Here is a 26235-nt window from a genome sequence, read left to right on the forward strand (position 1 = left end):
GATCTTATTAGTTTACCGGCTATCTAATGTCTACGCGTGTAAAGACAGGTGAGTAGTAAGCGCCGTTCTTTGGCTTGTTCTTCTCATCTACGAGTTCGAAAGAAAACAGCCCTACCTAGAAAGCTTTTACTTACGCGAACAGGTGTGTTAAAAAGATGTTCACGTCGAACCAAATAAAGCGATGCTTTAGAAATGGTGTAATAGCCTCCAAACGAGTACGCTCGCGTTCGACCGCCGCGCGAGTAGCTTCAACTCCTAACGAAACAATCGTAGTACGTCTACTATATACACGTGTAAATTAGGATTCGTTTGCTCTCTTAACATCTGAAAGAGCGGTTAATCGCGCTGCAACGAAACATTCATGCGTACCATGTAAACTAGGATTCGTTCGCTCTCTCAATATTTGAAAGAGCGGTCAATCGCGCTGCCGGTTATTCGTCCAGCTCGCTCATTAGCTATGAAAAGCTATCGAGTTACTTCGAACGCATAGCTTAAAACTTTGCCATTGCGTAACGAATATTCCCGGCTCAAACGAATCGTTGATATTGTGCAAATTAGGAGTCGTGTGTACTCTCATACTTCGACGGCGTGGTTGTTCGCGCTCGATAATATTCGACTCGTTCACTCATTGGCTAAACGCATAGCGTTCAAGATCTCGCCGATTCGTACGAAGGTTGCAGGCTCGTTACCGCCGCTTCACGCGCTTTAGATTATTTCGTCAGCATTTTGAAAACTACGGTAAATATTTTCCTTTTAAATAATTATAATCGCGTGGAAATGACCTTACGCGAAAGTAGGCTTTTCGCTAGAGATAATTCCGCAAAGATAAAAACTGATGGAGCAACCTTAGCTACGCGCTGGCCCGCGCTCATCACCGAACTTAGTTGCCGTCGTAACGTAGATTCCACGTTCCGGTTTGTAATTCGTTTCGAAACTTTTTGACACAATTTACCTTTTAGACTTTTACGCATCCGCGAGTACGGTTTTGTTTCATCACGACCGAAGACGATCGCTCGAGTTTACATTACGAGAATGCGTATTTTGCGGCGAAAGGCCGAGTCGAGTTTCGTTTAGTTATTTATTTTAGCTTTTAGGTAAACTCGTAACGCCGACATACGAGTTGCGCAATTAAAAGGAAATCTTAACGCGAGTTTCTTGAGCTATTACGCCGCGCAAAATGAAAACGAATCGAAATTATATCCTCTTTAAAGTACACGGGTAGCAGCGGCGCATGGCTGGTGAAGATGAGGAGATTGAAGCTAGCCGGATAGCATCAAGTACTAATAATATTCATATTATCCAGTTTCGGCTAAAACCTTTGAATGGAAATGATTTTTTATTTTATATCAAAAGATAGAGCGAATTAAAAGACTTTTAAATGGAAATGATTTTTTATTTTATATCAAAAGATAGAGCGAATTAAAAGACTTTTAAATGGAAATGATTTTTTATTTTATATCAAAAGATAGAGCGAATTAAAAGACTTTTAAATGGAAATGATTTTTTGTTTTAAATCAAGAGATAGAGCGAATTAAAAGACTTTTAAATGGAAATGATTTTTTATTTTACATCAAGAGATAGAGCGAGTTAAAAGACTTTCAAGCGGAAATGATTTTTTATTTTACATCAAGAGATAGAGCGAATTAAAAGACTTTCAAGCGGAAATGATTTTTTATTCTATATCAAGAGATAGAGTGAATTAAAGAAGCTTGAAAATTCTAAATTAGTATAATTTTGATAAAAACTAAAGGTCTACAGCACCCGGTATTCCCAGGCGGTCACCCATCCAAGTACTAACCGGGCTCGACGTTGCTTAGCTTCAGTGATCGGACGAGAACTGGCGTTTTCAACGTGATATGGCCGTAGACATTTAGTAAGCTTCAACAGACGCTAATGAGAAACGTGGCAATAATCAGCGAACGCCCATTGGACAATATAGTCACGGCTTGGTGAGCATTATTATAACTCTGCGTTAATAGCGTGTCTCGAAGAGCGCATCAGTGTCTACGGCCATATCACGTTGAAAACGCCAGTTCTCGTCCGATCACTGAAGCTAAGCAACGTCGAGCCCGGTTAGTACTTGGATGGGTGACCGCCTGGGAATACCGGGTGCTGTAGACTTTTTATTTATTTTTACATCTTGCTATCTTCATCGCGATCTTCGCGCTATCTTCATCTACATGTACATGTACATGTACATGTTCATGTACATGAACATGTACTACGTATGCGTTATATATATATACATATACTATGTACTATGTACTATGTACTATGTACGTGTAGTGTGTAACAGTATATATAACTTTGCTGCTGCATTTCCGCGTCAAAACCCTTCTGGCAAGCGTGATCAATTAAAGCGCGACACTTTTTGTAGTCGAAGGATGTACTCTACTCGTGTATAACGAAAACTGTTGCAGCGTCCGATCTCAACATAAAAATAACATATTCTCACTTTTAATCCGAAGAAATCTCTTTTAAAGGAAGTTTGTTACTTTTTCTCGACATAAAGTGACGCGCTATCGTAGATCTTATTAGTTTACCGGCTATCTAATGTCTACGCGTGTAAAGACAGGTGAGTAGTAAGCGCCGTTCTTTGGCTTGTTCTTCTCATCTACGAGTTCGAAAGAAAACAGCCCTACATAGAAAGCTTTTACTTACGCGAACAGGTGTGTTAAAAAGATGTTCACGTCGAACCAAATAAAGCGATGCTTTAGAAATGGTGTAATAGCCTCCAAACGAGTACGCTCGCGTTCGACCGCCGCGCGAGTAGCTTCAACTCCTAACGAAACAATCGTAGTACGTCTACTATATACACGTGTAAATTAGGATTCGTTTGCTCTCTTAACATCTGAAAGAGCGGTTAATCGCGCTGCAACGAAACATTCATGCGTACCATGTAAACTAGGATTCGTTCGCTCTCTCAATATTTGAAAGAGCGGTCAATCGCGCTGCCGGTTATTCGTCCAGCTCGCTCATTAGCTATGAAAAGCTATCGAGTTACTTCGAACGCATAGCTTAAAACTTTGCCATTGCGTAACGAATATTCCCGGCTCAAACGAATCGTTGATATTGTGCAAATTAGGAGTCGTGTGTACTCTCATACTTCGACGGCGTGGTTGTTCGCGCTCGATAATATTCGACTCGTTCACTCATTGGCTAAACGCATAGCGTTCAAGATCTCGCCGATTCGTACGAAGGTTGCAGGCTCGTTACCGCCGCTTCACGCGCTTTAGATTATTTCGTCAGCATTTTGAAAACTACGGTAAATATTTTCCTTTTAAATAATTATAATCGCGTGGAAATGACCTTACGCGAAAGTAGGCTTTTCGCTAGAGATAATTCCGCAAAGATAAAAACTGATGGAGCAACCTTAGCTACGCGCTGGCCCGCGCTCATCACCGAACTTAGTTGCCGTCGTAACGTAGATTCCACGTTCCGGTTTGTAATTCGTTTCGAAACTTTTTGACACAATTTACCTTTTAGACTTTTACGCATCCGCGAGTACGGTTTTGTTTCATCACGATCGAAGACGATCGCTCGAGTTTACATTACGAGAATGCGTATTTTGCGGCGAAAGGCCGAGTCGAGTTTCGTTTAGTTATTTATTTTAGCTTTTAGGTAAACTCGTAACGCCGACATACGAGTTGCGCAATTAAAAGGAAATCTTAACGCGAGTTTCTTGAGCTATTACGCCGCGCAAAATGAAAACGAATCGAAATTATATCCTCTTTAAAATACACGGGTAGCAGCGGCGCATGGCTGGTGAAGATGAGGAGATTGAAGCTAGCCGGATAGCATCAAGTACTAATAATATTCATATTATCCAGTTTCGGCTAAAACCTTTGAATGGAAATGATTTTTTATTTTATATCAAAAGATAGAGCGAATTAAAAGACTTTTAAATGGAAATGATTTTTTATTTTATATCAAAAGATAGAGCGAATTAAAAGACTTTTAAATGGAAATGATTTTTTATTTTATATCAAAAGATAGAGCGAATTAAAAGACTTTTAAATGGAAATGATTTTTTGTTTTAAATCAAGAGATAGAGCGAATTAAAAGACTTTTAAATGGAAATGATTTTTTATTTTACATCAAGAGATAGAGCGAGTTAAAAGACTTTCAAGCGGAAATGATTTTTTATTTTACATCAAGAGATAGAGCGAATTAAAAGACTTTCAAGCGGAAATGATTTTTTATTCTATATCAAGAGATAGAGTGAATTAAAGAAGCTTGAAAATTCTAAATTAGTATAATTTTGATAAAAACTAAAGGTCTACAGCACCCGGTATTCCCAGGCGGTCACCCATCCAAGTACTAACCGGGCTCGACGTTGCTTAGCTTCAGTGATCGGACGAGAACTGGCGTTTTCAACGTGATATGGCCGTAGACATTTAGTAAGCTTCAACAGACGCTAATGAGAAACGTGGCAATAATCAGCGAACGCCCATTGGACAATATAGTCACGGCTTGGTGAGCATTATTATAACTCTGCGTTAATAGCGTGTCTCGAAGAGCGCATCAGTGTCTACGGCCATATCACGTTGAAAACGCCAGTTCTCGTCCGATCACTGAAGCTAAGCAACGTCGAGCCCGGTTAGTACTTGGATGGGTGACCGCCTGGGAATACCGGGTGCTGTAGACTTTTTATTTATTTTTACATCTTGCTATCTTCATCGCGATCTTCGCGCTATCTTCATCTACATGTACATGTACATGTACATGTTCATGTACATGAACATGTACTACGTATGCGTTATATATATATACATATACTATGTACTATGTACTATGTACTATGTACTACGTACGTGTAGTGTGTAACAGTATATATAACTTTGCTGCTGCATTTCCGCGTCAAAACCCTTCTGGCAAGCGTGATCAATTAAAGCGCGACACTTTTTGTAGTCGAAGGATGTACTCTACTCGTGTATAACGAAAACTGTTGCAGCGTCCGATCTCAACATAAAAATAACATATTCTCACTTTTAATCCGAAGAAATCTCTTTTAAAGGAAGTTTGTTACTTTTTCTCGACATAAAGTGACGCGCTATCGTAGATCTTATTAGTTTACCGGCTATCTAATGTCTACGCGTGTAAAGACAGGTGAGTAGTAAGCGCCGTTCTTTGGCTTGTTCTTCTCATCTACGAGTTCGAAAGAAAACAGCCCTACATAGAAAGCTTTTACTTACGCGAACAGGTGTGTTAAAAAGATGTTCACGTCGAACCAAATAAAGCGATGCTTTAGAAATGGTGTAATAGCCTCCAAACGAGTACGCTCGCGTTCGACCGCCGCGCGAGTAGCTTCAACTCCTAACGAAACAATCGTAGTACGTCTACTATATACACGTGTATATTAGGATTCGTTTGCTCTCTTAACATCTGAAAGAGCGGTTAATCGCGCTGCAACGAAACATTCATGCGTACCATGTAAACTAGGATTCGTTCGCTCTCTCAATATTTGAAAGAGCGGTCAATCGCGCTGCCGGTTATTCGTCCAGCTCGCTCATTAGCTATGAAAAGCTATCGAGTTACTTCGAACGCATAGCTTAAAACTTTGCCATTGCGTAACGAATATTCCCGGCTCAAACGAATCGTTGATATTGTGCAAATTAGGAGTCGTGTGTACTCTCATACTTCGACGGCGTGGTTGTTCGCGCTCGATAATATTCGACTCGTTCACTCATTGGCTAAACGCATAGCGTTCAAGATCTCGCCGATTCGTACGAAGGTTGCAGGCTCGTTACCGCCGCTTCACGCGCTTTAGATTATTTCGTCAGCATTTTGAAAACTACGGTAAATATTTTCCTTTTAAATAATTATAATCGCGTGGAAATGACCTTACGCGAAAGTAGGCTTTTCGCTAGAGATAATTCCGCAAAGATAAAAACTGATGGAGCAACCTTAGCTACGCGCTGGCCCGCGCTCATCACCGAACTTAGTTGCCGTCGTAACGTAGATTCCACGTTCCGGTTTGTAATTCGTTTCGAAACTTTTTGACACAATTTACCTTTTAGACTTTTACGCATCCGCGAGTACGGTTTTGTTTCATCACGATCGAAGACGATCGCTCGAGTTTACATTACGAGAATGCGTATTTTGCGGCGAAAGGCCGAGTTGAGTTTCGTTTAGTTATTTATTTTAGCTTTTAGGTAAACTCGTAACGCCGACATACGAGTTGCGCAATTAAAAGGAAATCTTAACGCGAGTTTCTTGAGCTATTACGCCGCGCAAAATGAAAACGAATCGAAATTATATCCTCTTTAAAATACACGGGTAGCAGCGGCGCATAGCTGGTGAAGATGAGGAGATTGAAGCTAGCCGGATAGCATCAAGTACTAATAATATTCATATTATCCAGTTTCGGCTAAAACCTTTGAATGGAAATGATTTTTTATTTTATATCAAAAGATAGAGCGAATTAAAAGACTTTTAAATGGAAATGATTTTTCATTTTATATCAAAAGATAGAGCGAATTAAAAGACTTTTAAATGGAAATGATTTTTTATTTTATATCAAAAGATAGAGCGAATTAAAAGACTTTTAAATGGAAATGATTTTTTGTTTTAAATCAAGAGATAGAGCGAATTAAAAGACTTTTAAATGGAAATGATTTTTTATTTTACATCAAGAGATAGAGCGAGTTAAAAGACTTTCAAGCGGAAATGATTTTTTATTTTACATCAAGAGATAGAGCGAATTAAAAGACTTTCAAGCGGAAATGATTTTTTATTCTATATCAAGAGATAGAGTGAATTAAAGAAGCTTGAAAATTCTAAATTAGTATAATTTTGATAAAAACTAAAGGTCTACAGCACCCGGTATTCCCAGGCGGTCACCCATCCAAGTACTAACCGGGCTCGACGTTGCTTAGCTTCAGTGATCGGACGAGAACTGGCGTTTTCAACGTGATATGGCCGTAGACATTTAGTAAGCTTCAACAGACGCTAATGAGAAACGTGGCAATAATCAGCGAACGCCCATTGGACAATATAGTCACGGCTTGGTGAGCATTATTATAACTCTGCGTTAATAGCGTGTCTCGAAGAGCGCATCAGTGTCTACGGCCATATCACGTTGAAAACGCCAGTTCTCGTCCGATCACTGAAGCTAAGCAACGTCGAGCCCGGTTAGTACTTGGATGGGTGACCGCCTGGGAATACCGGGTGCTGTAGACTTTTTATTTATTTTTACATCTTGCTATCTTCATCGCGATCTTCGCGCTATCTTCATCTACATGTACATGTACATGTACATGTTCATGTACATGAACATGTACTACGTATGCGTTATATATATATACATATACTATGTACTATGTACTATGTACTATGTACTACGTACGTGTAGTGTGTAACAGTATATATAACTTTGCTGCTGCATTTCCGCGTCAAAACCCTTCTGGCAAGCGTGATCAATTAAAGCGCGACACTTTTTGTAGTCGAAGGATGTACTCTACTCGTGTATAACGAAAACTGTTGCAGCGTCCGATCTCAACATAAAAATAACATATTCTCACTTTTAATCCGAAGAAATCTCTTTTAAAGGAAGTTTGTTACTTTTTCTCGACATAAAGTGACGCGCTATCGTAGATCTTATTAGTTTACCGGCTATCTAATGTCTACGCGTGTAAAGACAGGTGAGTAGTAAGCGCCGTTCTTTGGCTTGTTCTTCTCATCTACGAGTTCGAAAGAAAACAGCCCTACATAGAAAGCTTTTACTTACGCGAACAGGTGTGTTAAAAAGATGTTCACGTCGAACCAAATAAAGCGATGCTTTAGAAATGGTGTAATAGCCTCCAAACGAGTACGCTCGCGTTCGACCGCCGCGCGAGTAGCTTCAACTCCTAACGAAACAATCGTAGTACGTCTACTATATACACGTGTAAATTAGGATTCGTTTGCTCTCTTAACATCTGAAAGAGCGGTTAATCGCGCTGCAACGAAACATTCATGCGTACCATGTAAACTAGGATTCGTTCGCTCTCTCAATATTTGAAAGAGCGGTCAATCGCGCTGCCGGTTATTCGTCCAGCTCGCTCATTAGCTATGAAAAGCTATCGAGTTACTTCGAACGCATAGCTTAAAACTTTGCCATTGCGTAACGAATATTCCCGGCTCAAACGAATCGTTGATATTGTGCAAATTAGGAGTCGTGTGTACTCTCATACTTCGACGGCGTGGTTGTTCGCGCTCGATAATATTCGACTCGTTCACTCATTGGCTAAACGCATAGCGTTCAAGATCTCGCCGATTCGTACGAAGGTTGCAGGCTCGTTACCGCCGCTTCACGCGCTTTAGATTATTTCGTCAGCATTTTGAAAACTACGGTAAATATTTTCCTTTTAAATAATTATAATCGCGTGGAAATGACCTTACGCGAAAGTAGGCTTTTCGCTAGAGATAATTCCGCAAAGATAAAAACTGATGGAGCAACCTTAGCTACGCGCTGGCCCGCGCTCATCACCGAACTTAGTTGCCGTCGTAACGTAGATTCCACGTTCCGGTTTGTAATTCGTTTCGAAACTTTTTGACACAATTTACCTTTTAGACTTTTACGCATCCGCGAGTACGGTTTTGTTTCATCACGATCGAAGACGATCGCTCGAGTTTACATTACGAGAATGCGTATTTTGCGGCGAAAGGCCGAGTCGAGTTTCGTTTAGTTATTTATTTTAGCTTTTAGGTAAACTCGTAACGCCGACATACGAGTTGCGCAATTAAAAGGAAATCTTAACGCGAGTTTCTTGAGCTATTACGCCGCGCAAAATGAAAACGAATCGAAATTATATCCTCTTTAAAATACACGGGTAGCAGCGGCGCATGGCTGGTGAAGATGAGGAGATTGAAGCTAGCCGGATAGCATCAAGTACTAATAATATTCATATTATCCAGTTTCGGCTAAAACCTTTGAATGGAAATGATTTTTTATTTTATATCAAAAGATAGAGCGAATTAAAAGACTTTTAAATGGAAATGATTTTTTATTTTATATCAAAAGATAGAGCGAATTAAAAGACTTTTAAATGGAAATGATTTTTTATTTTATATCAAAAGATAGAGCGAATTAAAAGACTTTTAAATGGAAATGATTTTTTGTTTTAAATCAAGAGATAGAGCGAATTAAAAGACTTTTAAATGGAAATGATTTTTTATTTTACATCAAGAGATAGAGCGAGTTAAAAGACTTTCAAGCGGAAATGATTTTTTATTTTACATCAAGAGATAGAGCGAATTAAAAGACTTTCAAGCGGAAATGATTTTTTATTCTATATCAAGAGATAGAGTGAATTAAAGAAGCTTGAAAATTCTAAATTAGTATAATTTTGATAAAAACTAAAGGTCTACAGCACCCGGTATTCCCAGGCGGTCACCCATCCAAGTACTAACCGGGCTCGACGTTGCTTAGCTTCAGTGATCGGACGAGAACTGGCGTTTTCAACGTGATATGGCCGTAGACATTTAGTAAGCTTCAACAGACGCTAATGAGAAACGTGGCAATAATCAGCGAACGCCCATTGGACAATATAGTCACGGCTTGGTGAGCATTATTATAACTCTGCGTTAATAGCGTGTCTCGAAGAGCGCATCAGTGTCTACGGCCATATCACGTTGAAAATGCCAGTTCTCGTCCGATCACTGAAGCTAAGCAACGTCGAGCCCGGTTAGTACTTGGATGGGTGACCGCCTGGGAATACCGGGTGCTGTAGACTTTTTATTTATTTTTACATCTTGCTATCTTCATCGCGATCTTCGCGCTATCTTCATCTACATGTACATGTACATGTACATGTTCATGTACATGAACATGTACTACGTATGCGTTATATATATATACATATACTATGTACTATGTACTATGTACTATGTACGTGTAGTGTGTAACAGTATATATAACTTTGCTGCTGCATTTCCGCGTCAAAACCCTTCTGGCAAGCGTGATCAATTAAAGCGCGACACTTTTTGTAGTCGAAGGATGTACTCTACTCGTGTATAACGAAAACTGTTGCAGCGTCCGATCTCAACATAAAAATAACATATTCTCACTTTTAATCCGAAGAAATCTCTTTTAAAGGAAGTTTGTTACTTTTTCTCGACATAAAGTGACGCGCTATCGTAGATCTTATTAGTTTACCGGCTATCTAATGTCTACGCGTGTAAAGACAGGTGAGTAGTAAGCGCCGTTCTTTGGCTTGTTCTTCTCATCTACGAGTTCGAAAGAAAACAGCCCTACATAGAAAGCTTTTACTTACGCGAACAGGTGTGTTAAAAAGATGTTCACGTCGAACCAAATAAAGCGATGCTTTAGAAATGGTGTAATAGCCTCCAAACGAGTACGCTCGCGTTCGACCGCCGCGCGAGTAGCTTCAACTCCTAACGAAACAATCGTAGTACGTCTACTATATACACGTGTAAATTAGGATTCGTTTGCTCTCTTAACATCTGAAAGAGCGGTTAATCGCGCTGCAACGAAACATTCATGCGTACCATGTAAACTAGGATTCGTTCGCTCTCTCAATATTTGAAAGAGCGGTCAATCGCGCTGCCGGTTATTCGTCCAGCTCGCTCATTAGCTATGAAAAGCTATCGAGTTACTTCGAACGCATAGCTTAAAACTTTGCCATTGCGTAACGAATATTCCCGGCTCAAACGAATCGTTGATATTGTGCAAATTAGGAGTCGTGTGTACTCTCATACTTCGACGGCGTGGTTGTTCGCGCTCGATAATATTCGACTCGTTCACTCATTGGCTAAACGCATAGCGTTCAAGATCTCGCCGATTCGTACGAAGGTTGCAGGCTCGTTACCGCCGCTTCACGCGCTTTAGATTATTTCGTCAGCATTTTGAAAACTACGGTAAATATTTTCCTTTTAAATAATTATAATCGCGTGGAAATGACCTTACGCGAAAGTAGGCTTTTCGCTAGAGATAATTCCGCAAAGATAAAAACTGATGGAGCAACCTTAGCTACGCGCTGGCCCGCGCTCATCACCGAACTTAGTTGCCGTCGTAACGTAGATTCCACGTTCCGGTTTGTAATTCGTTTCGAAACTTTTTGACACAATTTACCTTTTAGACTTTTACGCATCCGCGAGTACGGTTTTGTTTCATCACGATCGAAGACGATCGCTCGAGTTTACATTACGAGAATGCGTATTTTGCGGCGAAAGGCCGAGTCGAGTTTCGTTTAGTTATTTATTTTAGCTTTTAGGTAAACTCGTAACGCCGACATACGAGTTGCGCAATTAAAAGGAAATCTTAACGCGAGTTTCTTGAGCTATTACGCCGCGCAAAATGAAAACGAATCGAAATTATATCCTCTTTAAAATACACGGGTAGCAGCGGCGCATGGCTGGTGAAGATGAGGAGATTGAAGCTAGCCGGATAGCATCAAGTACTAATAATATTCATATTATCCAGTTTCGGCTAAAACCTTTGAATGGAAATGATTTTTTATTTTATATCAAAAGATAGAGCGAATTAAAAGACTTTTAAATGGAAATGATTTTTTATTTTATATCAAAAGATAGAGCGAATTAAAAGACTTTTAAATGGAAATGATTTTTTATTTTATATCAAAAGATAGAGCGAATTAAAAGACTTTTAAATGGAAATGATTTTTTGTTTTAAATCAAGAGATAGAGCGAATTAAAAGACTTTTAAATGGAAATGATTTTTTATTTTACATCAAGAGATAGAGTGAGTTAAAAGACTTTCAAGCGGAAATGATTTTTTATTTTACATCAAGAGATAGAGCGAATTAAAAGACTTTCAAGCGGAAATGATTTTTTATTCTATATCAAGAGATAGAGTGAATTAAAGAAGCTTGAAAATTCTAAATTAGTATAATTTTGATAAAAACTAAAGGTCTACAGCACCCGGTATTCCCAGGCGGTCACCCATCCAAGTACTAACCGGGCTCGACGTTGCTTAGCTTCAGTGATCGGACGAGAACTGGCGTTTTCAACGTGATATGGCCGTAGACATTTAGTAAGCTTCAACAGACGCTAATGAGAAACGTGGCAATAATCAGCGAACGCCCATTGGACAATATAGTCACGGCTTGGTGAGCATTATTATAACTCTGCGTTAATAGCGTGTCTCGAAGAGCGCATCAGTGTCTACGGCCATATCACGTTGAAAACGCCAGTTCTCGTCCGATCACTGAAGCTAAGCAACGTCGAGCCCGGTTAGTACTTGGATGGGTGACCGCCTGGGAATACCGGGTGCTGTAGACTTTTTATTTATTTTTACATCTTGCTATCTTCATCGCGATCTTCGCGCTATCTTCATCTACATGTACATGTACATGTACATGTTCATGTACATGAACATGTACTACGTATGCGTTATATATATATACATATACTATGTACTATGTACTATGTACTACGTACGTGTAGTGTGTAACAGTATATATAACTTTGCTGCTGCATTTCCGCGTCAAAACCCTTCTGGCAAGCGTGATCAATTAAAGCGCGACACTTTTTGTAGTCGAAGGATGTACTCTACTCGTGTATAACGAAAACTGTTGCAGCGTCCGATCTCAACATAAAAATAACATATTCTCACTTTTAATCCGAAGAAATCTCTTTTAAAGGAAGTTTGTTACTTTTTCTCGACATAAAGTGACGCGCTATCGTAGATCTTATTAGTTTACCGGCTATCTAATGTCTACGCGTGTAAAGACAGGTGAGTAGTAAGCGCCGTTCTTTGGCTTGTTCTTCTCATCTACGAGTTCGAAAGAAAACAGCCCTACATAGAAAGCTTTTACTTACGCGAACAGGTGTGTTAAAAAGATGTTCACGTCGAACCAAATAAAGCGATGCTTTAGAAATGGTGTAATAGCCTCCAAACGAGTACGCTCGCGTTCGACCGCCGCGCGAGTAGCTTCAACTCCTAACGAAACAATCGTAGTACGTCTACTATATACACGTGTAAATTAGGATTCGTTTGCTCTCTTAACATCTGAAAGAGCGGTTAATCGCGCTGCAACGAAACATTCATGCGTACCATGTAAACTAGGATTCGTTCGCTCTCTCAATATTTGAAAGAGCGGTCAATCGCGCTGCCGGTTATTCGTCCAGCTCGCTCATTAGCTATGAAAAGCTATCGAGTTACTTCGAACGCATAGCTTAAAACTTTGCCATTGCGTAACGAATATTCCCGGCTCAAACGAATCGTTGATATTGTGCAAATTAGGAGTCGTGTGTACTCTCATACTTCGACGGCGTGGTTGTTCGCGCTCGATAATATTCGACTCGTTCACTCATTGGCTAAACGCATAGCGTTCAAGATCTCGCCGATTCGTACGAAGGTTGCAGGCTCGTTACCGCCGCTTCACGCGCTTTAGATTATTTCGTCAGCATTTTGAAAACTACGGTAAATATTTTCCTTTTAAATAATTATAATCGCGTGGAAATGACCTTACGCGAAAGTAGGCTTTTCGCTAGAGATAATTCCGCAAAGATAAAAACTGATGGAGCAACCTTAGCTACGCGCTGGCCCGCGCTCATCACCGAACTTAGTTGCCGTCGTAACGTAGATTCCACGTTCCGGTTTGTAATTCGTTTCGAAACTTTTTGACACAATTTACCTTTTAGACTTTTACGCATCCGCGAGTACGGTTTTGTTTCATCACGATCGAAGACGATCGCTCGAGTTTACATTACGAGAATGCGTATTTTGCGGCGAAAGGCCGAGTCGAGTTTCGTTTAGTTATTTATTTTAGCTTTTAGGTAAACTCGTAACGCCGACATACGAGTTGCGCAATTAAAAGGAAATCTTAACGCGAGTTTCTTGAGCTATTACGCCGCGCAAAATGAAAACGAATCGAAATTATATCCTCTTTAAAATACACGGGTAGCAGCGGCGCATGGCTGGTGAAGATGAGGAGATTGAAGCTAGCCGGATAGCATCAAGTACTAATAATATTCATATTATCCAGTTTCGGCTAAAACCTTTGAATGGAAATGATTTTTTATTTTATATCAAAAGATAGAGCGAATTAAAAGACTTTTAAATGGAAATGATTTTTTATTTTATATCAAAAGATAGAGCGAATTAAAAGACTTTTAAATGGAAATGATTTTTTATTTTATATCAAAAGATAGAGCGAATTAAAAGACTTTTAAATGGAAATGATTTTTTGTTTTAAATCAAGAGATAGAGCGAATTAAAAGACTTTTAAATGGAAATGATTTTTTATTTTACATCAAGAGATAGAGCGAGTTAAAAGACTTTCAAGCGGAAATGATTTTTTATTTTACATCAAGAGATAGAGCGAATTAAAAGACTTTCAAGCGGAAATGATTTTTTATTCTATATCAAGAGATAGAGTGAATTAAAGAAGCTTGAAAATTCTAAATTAGTATAATTTTGATAAAAACTAAAGGTCTACAGCACCCGGTATTCCCAGGCGGTCACCCATCCAAGTACTAACCGGGCTCGACGTTGCTTAGCTTCAGTGATCGGACGAGAACTGGCGTTTTCAACGTGATATGGCCGTAGACATTTAGTAAGCTTCAACAGACGCTAATGAGAAACGTGGCAATAATCAGCGAACGCCCATTGGACAATATAGTCACGGCTTGGTGAGCATTATTATAACTCTGCGTTAATAGCGTGTCTCGAAGAGCGCATCAGTGTCTACGGCCATATCACGTTGAAAACGCCAGTTCTCGTCCGATCACTGAAGCTAAGCAACGTCGAGCCCGGTTAGTACTTGGATGGGTGACCGCCTGGGAATACCGGGTGCTGTAGACTTTTTATTTATTTTTACATCTTGCTATCTTCATCGCGATCTTCGCGCTATCTTCATCTACATGTACATGTACATGTACATGTTCATGTACATGAACATGTACTACGTATGCGTTATATATATATACATATACTATGTACTATGTACTATGTACTATGTACTACGTACGTGTAGTGTGTAACAGTATATATAACTTTGCTGCTGCATTTCCGCGTCAAAACCCTTCTGGCAAGCGTGATCAATTAAAGCGCGACACTTTTTGTAGTCGAAGGATGTACTCTACTCGTGTATAACGAAAACTGTTGCAGCGTCCGATCTCAACATAAAAATAACATATTCTCACTTTTAATCCGAAGAAATCTCTTTTAAAGGAAGTTTGTTACTTTTTCTCGACATAAAGTGACGCGCTATCGTAGATCTTATTAGTTTACCGGCTATCTAATGTCTACGCGTGTAAAGACAGGTGAGTAGTAAGCGCCGTTCTTTGGCTTGTTCTTCTCATCTACGAGTTCGAAAGAAAACAGCCCTACATAGAAAGCTTTTACTTACGCGAACAGGTGTGTTAAAAAGATGTTCACGTCGAACCAAATAAAGCGATGCTTTAGAAATGGTGTAATAGCCTCCAAACGAGTACGCTCGCGTTCGACCGCCGCGCGAGTAGCTTCAACTCCTAACGAAACAATCGTAGTACGTCTACTATATACACGTGTAAATTAGGATTCGTTTGCTCTCTTAACATCTGAAAGAGCGGTTAATCGCGCTGCAACGAAACATTCATGCGTACCATGTAAACTAGGATTCGTTCGCTCTCTCAATATTTGAAAGAGCGGTCAATCGCGCTGCCGGTTATTCGTCCAGCTCGCTCATTAGCTATGAAAAGCTATCGAGTTACTTTGAACACATAGCTTAAAACTTTGCCATTGCGTAACGAATATTCCCGGCTCAAACGAATCGTTGATATTGTGCAAATTAGGAGTCGTGTGTACTCTCATACTTCGACGGCGTGGTTGTTCGCGCTCGATAATATTCGACTCGTTCACTCATTGGCTAAACGCATAGCGTTCAAAATCTCGCCGATTCGTACGAAGGTTGCAGGCTCGTTACCGCCGCCTCACGCGCTTTAGATTATTTCGTCAGCATTTTGAAAACTACGGTAAATATTTTCCTTTTAAATAATTATAATCGCGTGGAAATGACCTTACGCGAAAGTAGGCTTTTCGCTAGAGATAATTCCGCAAAGATAAAAACTGATGGAGCAACCTTAGCTACGCGCTGGCCCGCGCTCATCACCGAACTTAGTTGCCGTCGTAACGTAGATTCAACGTTCCGGTTTGTAATTCGTTTCGAAACTTTTTGACACAATTTACCTTTTAGACTTTTACGCATCTGCGAGTACGGTTTTGTTTCATCACGATCGAAGACGATCGCTCGAGTTTACATTACGAGAATGCGTATTTTGCGGCGAAAGGCCGAGTCGAGTTTCGTTTAGTTATTTATTTTAGCTTTTAGGTAAACTCGTAACGCCGACATACGAGTTGCGCAATTAAAAGGAAATCTTAACGCGAGTTTCTTGAGCTATTACGCCGCGCAAAATGAAAACGAATCGAAATTATATCCTCTTTAAAATACACGGGTAGCAGCGGCGCATGGCTGGTGAAGATGAGGAGATTGAAGCTAGCCGGATAGCATCAAGTACTAATAATATTCATATTATCCAGTTTCGGCTAAAACCTTTGAATGGAAATGATTTTTTATTTTATATCAAAAGATAGAGCGAATTAAAAGACTTTTAAATGGAAATGATTTTTTATTTTATATCAAAAGATAGAGCGAATTAAAAGACTTTTAAATGGAAATGATTTTTTATTTTATATCAAAAGATAGAGCGAATTAAAAGACTTTTAAATGGAAATGATTTTTTATTTTATATCAAAAGATAGAGCGAATTAAAAGACTTTTAAATGGAAATGATTTTTTATTTTATATCAAAAGATAGAGCGAATTAAAAGACTTTTAAATGGAAATGATTTTTTGTTTTAAATCAAGAGATAGAGCGAATTAAAAGACTTTTAAATGGAAATGATTTTTTATTTTACATCAAGAGATAGAGCGAGTTAAAAGACTTTCAAGCGGAAATGATTTTTTATTTTACATCAAGAGATAGAGCGAATTAAAAGACTTTCAAGCGGAAATGATTTTTTATTCTATATCAAGAGATAGAGTGAATTAAAGAAGCTTGAAAATTCTAAATTAGTATAATTTTGATAAAAACTAAAGGTCTACAGCACCCGGTATTCCCAGGCGGTCACCCATCCAAGTACTAACCGGGCTCGACGTTGCTTAGCTTCAGTGATCGGACGAGAACTGGCGTTTTCAACGTGATATGGCCGTAGACATTTAGTAAGCTTCAACAGACGCTAATGAGAAACGTGGCAATAATCAGCGAACGCCCATTGGACAATATAGTCACGGCTTGGTGAGCATTATTATAACTCTGCGTTAATAGCGTGTCTCGAAGAGCGCATCAGTGTCTACGGCCATATCACGTTGAAAACGCCAGTTCTCGTCCGATCACTGAAGCTAAGCAACGTCGAGCCCGGTTAGTACTTGGATGGGTGACCGCCTGGGAATACCGGGTGCTGTAGACTTTTTATTTATTTTTACATCTTGCTATCTTCATCGCGATCTTCGCGCTATCTTCATCTACATGTACATGTACATGTTCATGTACATGAACATGTACTACGTATGCGTTATATATATATACATATACTATGTACTATGTACTATGTACTATGTACTACGTACGTGTAGTGTGTAACAGTATATATAACTTTGCTGCTGCATTTCCGCGTCAAAACCCTTCTGGCAAGCGTGATCAATTAAAGCGCGACACTTTTTGTAGTCGAAGGATGTACTCTACTCGTGTATAACGAAAACTGTTGCAGCGTCCGATCTCAACATAAAAATAACATATTCTCACTTTTAATCCGAAGAAATCTCTTTTAAAGGAAGTTTGTTACTTTTTCTCGACATAAAGTGACGCGCTATCGTAGATCTTATTAGTTTACCGGCTATCTAATGTCTACGCGTGTAAAGACAGGTGAGTAGTAAGCGCCGTTCTTTGGCTTGTTCTTCTCATCTACGAGTTCGAAAGAAAACAGCCCTACATAGCAAGCTTTTACTTACGCGAACAGGTGTGTTAAAAAGATGTTCACGTCGAACCAAATAAAGCGATGCTTTAGAAATGGTGTAATAGCCTCCAAACGAGTACGCTCGCGTTCGACCGCCGCGCGAGTAGCTTCAACTCCTAACGAAACAATCGTAGTACGTCTACTATATACACGTGTAAATTAGGATTCGTTTGCTCTCTCAACATCTGAAAGAGCGGTTAATCGCGCTGCAACGAAACATTCATGCGTACCATGTAAACTAGGATTCGTTCGCTCTCTCAATATTTGAAAGAGCGGTCAATCGCGCTGCCGGTTATTCGTCCAGCTCGCTCATTAGCTATGAAAAGCTATCGAGTTACTTCGAACGCATAGCTTAAAACTTTGCCATTGCGTAACGAATATTCCCGGCTCAAACGAATCGTTGATATTGTGCAAATTAGGAGTCGTGTGTACTCTCATACTTCGACGGCGTAGTTGTTCGCGCTCGATAATATTCGACTCGCTCACTCATTGGCTAAACGCATAGCGTTCAAGATCTCGCCGATTCGTACGAAGGTTGCAGGCTCGTTACCGCCGCCTCACGCGCTTTAGATTATTTCGTCAGCATTTTGAAAACTACGGTAAATATTTTCCTTTTAAATAATTATAATCGCGTGGAAATGACCTTACGCGAAAGTAGGCTTTTCGCTAGAGATAATTCCGCAAAGATAAAAACTGATGGAGCAACCTTAGCTACGCGCTGGCCCGCGCTCATCACCGAACTTAGTTGCCGTCGTAACGTAGATTCCACGTTCCGGTTTGTAATTCGTTTCGAAACTTTTTGACACAATTTACCTTTTAGACTTTTACGCATCCGCGAGTACGGTTTTGTTTCATCACGATCGAAGACGATCGCTCGAGTTTACATTACGAGAATGCGTATTTTGCGGCGAAAGGCCGAGTCGAGTTTCGTTTAGTTATTTATTTTAGCTTTTAGGTAAACTCGTAACGCCGACATACGAGTTGCGCAATTAAAAGGAAATCTTAACGCGAGTTTCTTGAGCTATTACGCCGCGCAAAATGAAAACGAATCGAAATTATATCCTCTTTAAAATACACGGGTAGCAGCGGCGCATGGCTGGTGAAGATGAGGAGATTGAAGCTAGCCGGATAGCATCAAGTACTAATAATATTCATATTATCCAGTTTCGGCTAAAACCTTTGAATGGAAATGATTTTTTATTTTATATCAAAAGATAGAGCGAATTAAAAGACTTTTAAATGGAAATGATTTTTTATTTTATATCAAAAGATAGAGCGAATTAAAAGACTTTTAAATGGAAATGATTTTTTATTTTATATCAAAAGATAGAGCGAATTAAAAGACTTTTAAATGGAAATGATTTTTTGTTTTAAATCAAGAGATAGAGCGAATTAAAAGACTTTTAAATGGAAATGATTTTTTATTTTACATCAAGAGATAGAGCGAGTTAAAAGACTTTCAAGCGGAAATGATTTTTTATTTTACATCAAGAGATAGAGCGAATTAAAAGACTTTCAAGCGGAAATGATTTTTTATTCTATATCAAGAGATAGAGTGAATTAAAGAAGCTTGAAAATTCTAAATTAGTATAATTTTGATAAAAACTAAAGGTCTACAGCACCCGGTATTCCCAGGCGGTCACCCATCCAAGTACTAACCGGGCTCGACGTTGCTTAGCTTCAGTGATCGGACGAGAACTGGCGTTTTCAACGTGATATGGCCGTAGACATTTAGTAAGCTTCAACAGACGCTAATGAGAAACGTGGCAATAATCAGCGAACGCCCATTGGACAATATAGTCACGGCTTGGTGAGCATTATTATAACTCTGCGTTAATAGCGTGTCTCGAAGAGCGCATCAGTGTCTACGGCCATATCACGTTGAAAACGCCAGTTCTCGTCCGATCACTGAAGCTAAGCAACGTCGAGCCCGGTTAGTACTTGGATGGGTGACCGCCTGGGAATACCGGGTGCTGTAGACTTTTTATTTATTTTTACATCTTGCTATCTTCATCGCGATCTTCGCGCTATCTTCATCTACATGTACATGTACATGTACATGTTCATGTACATGAACATGTACTACGTATGCGTTATATATATATACATATACTATGTACTATGTACTATGTACTATGTACTACGTACGTGTAGTGTGTAACAGTATATATAACTTTGCTGCTGCATTTCCGCGTCAAAACCCTTCTGGCAAGCGTGATCAATTAAAGCGCGACACTTTTTGTAGTCGAAGGATGTACTCTACTCGTGTATAACGAAAACTGTTGCAGCGTCCGATCTCAACATAAAAATAACATATTCTCACTTTTAATCCGAAGAAATCTCTTTTAAAGGAAGTTTGTTACTTTTTCTCGACATAAAGTGACGCGCTATCGTAGATCTTATTAGTTTACCGGCTATCTAATGTCTACGCGTGTAAAGACAGGTGAGTAGTAAGCGCCGTTCTTTGGCTTGTTCTTCTCATCTACGAGTTCGAAAGAAAACAGCCCTACATAGCAAGCTTTTACTTACGCGAACAGGTGTGTTAAAAAGATGTTCACGTCGAACCAAATAAAGCGATGCTTTAGAAATGGTGTAATAGCCTCCAAACGAGTACGCTCGCGTTCGACCGCCGCGCGAGTAGCTTCAACTCCTAACGAAACAATCGTAGTACGTCTACTATATACACGTGTAAATTAGGATTCGTTTGCTCTCTCAACATCTGAAAGAGCGGTTAATCGCGCTGCAACGAAACATTCATGCGTACCATGTAAACTAGGATTCGTTCGCTCTCTCAATATTTGAAAGAGCGGTCAATCGCGCTGCCGGTTATTCGTCCAGCTCGCTCATTAGCTATGAAAAGCTATTGAGTTACTTCGAACGCATAGCTTAAAACTTTGCCATTGCGTAACGAATATTCCCGGCTCAAACGAATCGTTGATATTGTGCAAATTAGGAGTCGTGTGTACTCTCATACTTCGACGGCGTAGTTGTTCGCGCTCGATAATATTCGACTCGTTCACTCATTGGCTAAACGCATAGCGTTCAAGATCTCGCCGATTCGTACGAAGGTTGCAGGCTCGTTACCGCCGCTTCACGCGCTTTAGATTATTTCGTCAGCATTTTGAAAACTACGGTAAATATTTTCCTTTTAAATAATTATAATCGCGTGGAAATGACCTTACGCGAAAGTAGGCTTTTCGCTAGAGATAATTCCGCAAAGATAAAAACTGATGGAGCAACCTTAGCTACGCGCTGGCCCGCGCTCATCACCGAACTTAGTTGCCGTCGTAACGTAGATTCCACGTTCCGGTTTGTAATTCGTTTCGAAACTTTTTGACACAATTTACCTTTTAGACTTTTACGCATCCGCGAGTATGGTTTTGTTTCATCACGACCGAAGACGATCGCTCGAGTTTACATTACGAGAATGCGTATTTTGCGGCGAAAGGCCGAGTCGAGTTTCGTTTAGTTATTTATTTTAGCTTTTAGGTAAACTCGTAACGCCGACATACGAGTTGCGCAATTAAAAGGAAATCTTAACGCGAGTTTCTTGAGCTATTACGCCGCGCAAAATGAAAACGAATCGAAATTATATCCTCTTTAAAATACACGGGTAGCAGCGGCGCATGGCTGGTGAAGATGAGGAGATTGAAGCTAGCCGGATAGCATCAAGTACTAATAATATTCATATTATCCAGTTTCGGCTAAAACCTTTGAATGGAAATGATTTTTTATTTTATATCAAAAGATAGAGCGAATTAAAAGACTTTTAAATGGAAATGATTTTTTATTTTATATCAAAAGATAGAGCGAATTAAAAGACTTTTAAATGGAAATGATTTTTTATTTTATATCAAAAGATAGAGCGAATTAAAAGACTTTTAAATGGAAATGATTTTTTGTTTTAAATCAAGAGATAGAGCGAATTAAAAGACTTTTAAATGGAAATGATTTTTTATTTTACATCAAGAGATAGAGCGAGTTAAAAGACTTTCAAGCGGAAATGATTTTTTATTTTACATCAAGAGATAGAGCGAATTAAAAGACTTTCAAGCGGAAATGATTTTTTATTCTATATCAAGAGATAGAGTGAATTAAAGAAGCTTGAAAATTCTAAATTAGTATAATTTTGATAAAAACTAAAGGTCTACAGCACCCGGTATTCCCAGGCGGTCACCCATCCAAGTACTAACCGGGCTCGACGTTGCTTAGCTTCAGTGATCGGACGAGAACTGGCGTTTTCAACGTGATATGGCCGTAGACATTTAGTAAGCTTCAACAGACGCTAATGAGAAACGTGGCAATAATCAGCGAACGCCCATTGGACAATATAGTCACGGCTTGGTGAGCATTATTATAACTCTGCGTTAATAGCGTGTCTCGAAGAGCGCATCAGTGTCTACGGCCATATCACGTTGAAAACGCCAGTTCTCGTCCGATCACTGAAGCTAAGCAACGTCGAGCCCGGTTAGTACTTGGATGGGTGACCGCCTGGGAATACCGGGTGCTGTAGACTTTTTATTTATTTTTACATCTTGCTATCTTCATCGCGATCTTCGCGCTATCTTCATCTACATGTACATGTACATGTACATGTTCATGTACATGAACATGTACTACGTATGCGTTATATATATATACATATACTATGTACTATGTACTATGTACTACGTACGTGTAGTGTGTAACAGTATATATAACTTTGCTGCTGCATTTCCGCGTCAAAACCCTTCTGGCAAGCGTGATCAATTAAAGCGCGACACTTTTTGTAGTCGAAGGATGTACTCTACTCGTGTATAACGAAAACTGTTGCAGCGTCCGATCTCAACATAAAAATAACATATTCTCACTTTTAATCCGAAGAAATCTCTTTTAAAGGAAGTTTGTTACTTTTTCTCGACATAAAGTGACGCGCTATCGTAGATCTTATTAGTTTACCGGCTATCTAATGTCTACGCGTGTAAAGACAGGTGAGTAGTAAGCGCCGTTCTTTGGCTTGTTCTTCTCATCTACGAGTTCGAAAGAAAACAGCCCTACATAGCAAGCTTTTACTTACGCGAACAGGTGTGTTAAAAAGATGTTCACGTCGAACCAAATAAAGCGATGCTTTAGAAATGGTGTAATAGCCTCCAAACGAGTACGCTCGCGTTCGACCGCCGCGCGAGTAGCTTCAACTCCTAACGAAACAATCGTAGTACGTCTACTATATACACGTGTAAATTAGGATTCGTTTGCTCTCTCAACATCTGAAAGAGCGGTTAATCGCGCTGCAACGAAACATTCATGCGTACCATGTAAACTAGGATTCGTTCGCTCTCTCAATATTTGAAAGAGCGGTCAATCGCGCTGCCGGTTATTCGTCCAGCTCGCTCATTAGCTATGAAAAGCTATCGAGTTACTTCGAACGCATAGCTTAAAACTTTGCCATTGCGTAACGAATATTCCCGGCTCAAACGAATCGTTGATATTGTGCAAATTAGGAGTCGTGTGTACTCTCATACTTCGACGGCGTAGTTGTTCGCGCTCGATAATATTCGACTCGTTCACTCATTGGCTAAACGCATAGCGTTCAAGATCTCGCCGATTCGTACGAAGGTTGCAGGCTCGTTACCGCCGCTTCACGCGCTTTAGATTATTTCGTCAGCATTTTGAAAACTACGGTAAATATTTTCCTTTTAAATAATTATAATCGCGTGGAAATGACCTTACGCGAAAGTAGGCTTTTCGCTAGAGATAATTCCGCAAAGATAAAAACTGATGGAGCAACCTTAGCTACGCGCTGGCCCGCGCTCATCACCGAACTTAGTTGCCGTCGTAACGTAGATTCCACGTTCCGGTTTGTAATTCGTTTCGAAACTTTTTGACACAATTTACCTTTTAGACTTTTACGCATCCGCGAGTACGGTTTTGTTTCATCACGACCGAAGACGATCGCTCGAGTTTACATTACGAGAATGCGTATTTTGCGGCGAAAGGCCGAGTCGAGTTTCGTTTAGTTATTTATTTTAGCTTTTAGGTAAACTCGTAACGCCGACATACGAGTTGCGCAATTAAAAGGAAATCTTAACGCGAGTTTCTTGAGCTATTACGCCGCGCAAAATGAAAACGAATCGAAATTATATCCTCTTTAAAATACACGGGTAGCAGCGGCGCATGGCTGGTGAAGATGAGGAGATTGAAGCTAGCCGGATAGCATCAAGTACTAATAATATTCATATTATCCAGTTTCGGCTAAAACCTTTGAATGGAAATGATTTTTTATTTTATATCAAAAGATAGAGCAAATTAAAAGACTTTTAAATGGAAATGATTTTTTATTTTATATCAAAAGATAGAGCGAATTAAAAGACTTTTAAATGGAAATGATTTTTTATTTTATATCAAAAGATAGAGCGAATTAAAAGACTTTTAAATGGAAATGATTTTTTGTTTTAAATCAAGAGATAGAGCGAATTAAAAGACTTTTAAATGGAAATGATTTTTTATTTTACATCAAGAGATAGAGCGAGTTAAAAGACTTTCAAGCGGAAATGATTTTTTATTTTACATCAAGAGATAGAGCGAATTAAAAGACTTTCAAGCGGAAATGATTTTTTATTCTATATCAAGAGATAGAGTGAATTAAAGAAGCTTGAAAATTCTAAATTAGTATAATTTTGATAAAAACTAAAGGTCTACAGCACCCGGTATTCCCAGGCGGTCACCCATCCAAGTACTAACCGGGCTCGACGTTGCTTAGCTTCAGTGATCGGACGAGAACTGGCGTTTTCAACGTGATATGGCCGTAGACATTTAGTAAGCTTCAACAGACGCTAATGAGAAACGTGGCAATAATCAGCGAACGCCCATTGGACAATATAGTCACGGCTTGGTGAGCATTATTATAACTCTGCGTTAATAGCGTGTCTCGAAGAGCGCATCAGTGTCTACGGCCATATCACGTTGAAAACGCCAGTTCTCGTCCGATCACTGAAGCTAAGCAACGTCGAGCCCGGTTAGTACTTGGATGGGTGACCGCCTGGGAATACCGGGTGCTGTAGACTTTTTATTTATTTTTACATCTTGCTATCTTCATCGCGATCTTCGCGCTATCTTCATCTACATGTACATGTACATGTACATGTTCATGAGCATGAACATGTACTACGTATGCGTTATATATATATACATATACTATGTACTATGTACTATGTACTATGTACTACGTACGTGTAGTGTGTAACAGTATATATAACTTTGCTGCTGCATTTCCGCGTCAAAACCCTTCTGGCAAGCGTGATCAATTAAAGCGCGACACTTTTTGTAGTCGAAGGATGTACTCTACTCGTGTATAACGAAAACTGTTGCAGCGTCCGATCTCAACATAAAAATAACATATTCTCACTTTTAATCCGAAGAAATCTCTTTTAAAGGAAGTTTGTTACTTTTTCTCGACATAAAGTGACGCGCTATCGTAGATCTTATTAGTTTACCGGCTATCTAATGTCTACGCGTGTAAAGACAGGTGAGTAGTAAGCGCCGTTCTTTGGCTTGTTCTTCTCATCTACGAGTTCGAAAGAAAACAGCCCTACATAGAAAGCTTTTACTTACGCGAACAGGTGTGTTAAAAAGATGTTCACGTCGAACCAAATAAAGCGATGCTTTAGAAATGGTGTAATAGCCTCCAAACGAGTACGCTCGCGTTCGACCGCCGCGCGAGTAGCTTCAACTCCTAACGAAACAATCGTAGTACGTCTACTATATACACGTGTAAATTAGGATTCGTTTGCTCTCTCAACATCTGAAAGAGCGGTTAATCGCGCTGCAACGAAACATTCATGCGTACCATGTAAACTAGGATTCGTTCGCTCTCTCAATATTTGAAAGAGCGGTCAATCGCGCTGCCGGTTATTCGTCCAGCTCGCTCATTAGCTATGAAAAGCTATCGAGTTACTTCGAACGCATAGCTTAAAACTTTGCCATTGCGTAACGAATATTCCCGGCTCAAACGAATCGTTGATATTGTGCAAATTAGGAGTCGTGTGTACTCTCATACTTCGACGGCGTAGTTGTTCGCGCTCGATAATATTCGACTCGTTCACTCATTGGCTAAACGCATAGCGTTCAAGATCTCGCCGATTCGTACGAAGGTTGCAGGCTCGTTACCGCCGCTTCACGCGCTTTAGATTATTTCGTCAGCATTTTGAAAACTACGGTAAATATTTTCCTTTTAAATAATTATAATCGCGTGGAAATGACCTTACGCGAAAGTAGGCTTTTCGCTAGAGATAATT

The 26235-nt window shown here is 39.6% G+C and overlaps 20 non-coding genes across 20 annotated transcripts; 10 read left to right on the forward strand and 10 right to left on the reverse strand.

Moving 5' to 3' along the window:
* Positions 1–1749: 1749 nt before the first annotated feature.
* On the reverse strand, positions 1750–1868 carry LOC137409363 (5S ribosomal RNA). The gene has a single exon (XR_010980587.1). It is a non-coding gene; the product is annotated as a 5S ribosomal RNA (ribosomal RNA).
* Positions 1869–2002: 134 nt separating this feature from the next.
* LOC137408906 (5S ribosomal RNA) lies at positions 2003–2121 on the forward strand. Its single transcript, XR_010980158.1, has one exon. It is a non-coding gene; the product is annotated as a 5S ribosomal RNA (ribosomal RNA).
* Positions 2122–4276: 2155 nt separating this feature from the next.
* Positions 4277–4395, reverse strand: LOC137409364 (5S ribosomal RNA). Its single transcript, XR_010980588.1, has one exon. It is a non-coding gene; the product is annotated as a 5S ribosomal RNA (ribosomal RNA).
* Positions 4396–4529: 134 nt separating this feature from the next.
* On the forward strand, positions 4530–4648 carry LOC137408907 (5S ribosomal RNA). Its single transcript, XR_010980159.1, has one exon. It is a non-coding gene; the product is annotated as a 5S ribosomal RNA (ribosomal RNA).
* A 2162-nt stretch (positions 4649–6810) lies between these two features.
* On the reverse strand, positions 6811–6929 carry LOC137409365 (5S ribosomal RNA). The gene has a single exon (XR_010980589.1). It is a non-coding gene; the product is annotated as a 5S ribosomal RNA (ribosomal RNA).
* A 134-nt stretch (positions 6930–7063) lies between these two features.
* On the forward strand, positions 7064–7182 carry LOC137408908 (5S ribosomal RNA). Its single transcript, XR_010980160.1, has one exon. It is a non-coding gene; the product is annotated as a 5S ribosomal RNA (ribosomal RNA).
* Positions 7183–9344: 2162 nt separating this feature from the next.
* Positions 9345–9463, reverse strand: LOC137409366 (5S ribosomal RNA). Its single transcript, XR_010980590.1, has one exon. It is a non-coding gene; the product is annotated as a 5S ribosomal RNA (ribosomal RNA).
* Positions 9464–9597: 134 nt separating this feature from the next.
* LOC137409105 (5S ribosomal RNA) lies at positions 9598–9716 on the forward strand. Its single transcript, XR_010980349.1, has one exon. It is a non-coding gene; the product is annotated as a 5S ribosomal RNA (ribosomal RNA).
* A 2155-nt stretch (positions 9717–11871) lies between these two features.
* On the reverse strand, positions 11872–11990 carry LOC137409368 (5S ribosomal RNA). The gene has a single exon (XR_010980592.1). It is a non-coding gene; the product is annotated as a 5S ribosomal RNA (ribosomal RNA).
* Positions 11991–12124: 134 nt separating this feature from the next.
* Positions 12125–12243, forward strand: LOC137408909 (5S ribosomal RNA). Its single transcript, XR_010980161.1, has one exon. It is a non-coding gene; the product is annotated as a 5S ribosomal RNA (ribosomal RNA).
* A 2155-nt stretch (positions 12244–14398) lies between these two features.
* On the reverse strand, positions 14399–14517 carry LOC137409369 (5S ribosomal RNA). The gene has a single exon (XR_010980593.1). It is a non-coding gene; the product is annotated as a 5S ribosomal RNA (ribosomal RNA).
* Positions 14518–14651: 134 nt separating this feature from the next.
* LOC137408911 (5S ribosomal RNA) lies at positions 14652–14770 on the forward strand. Its single transcript, XR_010980163.1, has one exon. It is a non-coding gene; the product is annotated as a 5S ribosomal RNA (ribosomal RNA).
* A 2274-nt stretch (positions 14771–17044) lies between these two features.
* LOC137409370 (5S ribosomal RNA) lies at positions 17045–17163 on the reverse strand. Its single transcript, XR_010980594.1, has one exon. It is a non-coding gene; the product is annotated as a 5S ribosomal RNA (ribosomal RNA).
* Positions 17164–17297: 134 nt separating this feature from the next.
* LOC137408912 (5S ribosomal RNA) lies at positions 17298–17416 on the forward strand. Its single transcript, XR_010980164.1, has one exon. It is a non-coding gene; the product is annotated as a 5S ribosomal RNA (ribosomal RNA).
* A 2156-nt stretch (positions 17417–19572) lies between these two features.
* On the reverse strand, positions 19573–19691 carry LOC137409372 (5S ribosomal RNA). Its single transcript, XR_010980595.1, has one exon. It is a non-coding gene; the product is annotated as a 5S ribosomal RNA (ribosomal RNA).
* Positions 19692–19825: 134 nt separating this feature from the next.
* Positions 19826–19944, forward strand: LOC137408913 (5S ribosomal RNA). Its single transcript, XR_010980165.1, has one exon. It is a non-coding gene; the product is annotated as a 5S ribosomal RNA (ribosomal RNA).
* Positions 19945–22106: 2162 nt separating this feature from the next.
* On the reverse strand, positions 22107–22225 carry LOC137409373 (5S ribosomal RNA). Its single transcript, XR_010980596.1, has one exon. It is a non-coding gene; the product is annotated as a 5S ribosomal RNA (ribosomal RNA).
* Positions 22226–22359: 134 nt separating this feature from the next.
* Positions 22360–22478, forward strand: LOC137408914 (5S ribosomal RNA). The gene has a single exon (XR_010980166.1). It is a non-coding gene; the product is annotated as a 5S ribosomal RNA (ribosomal RNA).
* Positions 22479–24633: 2155 nt separating this feature from the next.
* Positions 24634–24752, reverse strand: LOC137409374 (5S ribosomal RNA). The gene has a single exon (XR_010980597.1). It is a non-coding gene; the product is annotated as a 5S ribosomal RNA (ribosomal RNA).
* A 134-nt stretch (positions 24753–24886) lies between these two features.
* Positions 24887–25005, forward strand: LOC137408915 (5S ribosomal RNA). The gene has a single exon (XR_010980167.1). It is a non-coding gene; the product is annotated as a 5S ribosomal RNA (ribosomal RNA).
* The last annotated feature ends 1230 nt before the right edge of the window (positions 25006–26235 follow it).

This window comes from Watersipora subatra, chromosome 11 (genome assembly GCF_963576615.1).
Source record: "Watersipora subatra chromosome 11, tzWatSuba1.1, whole genome shotgun sequence".
Taxonomy (NCBI): Eukaryota; Metazoa; Bryozoa; class Gymnolaemata; order Cheilostomatida; family Watersiporidae; genus Watersipora; species Watersipora subatra.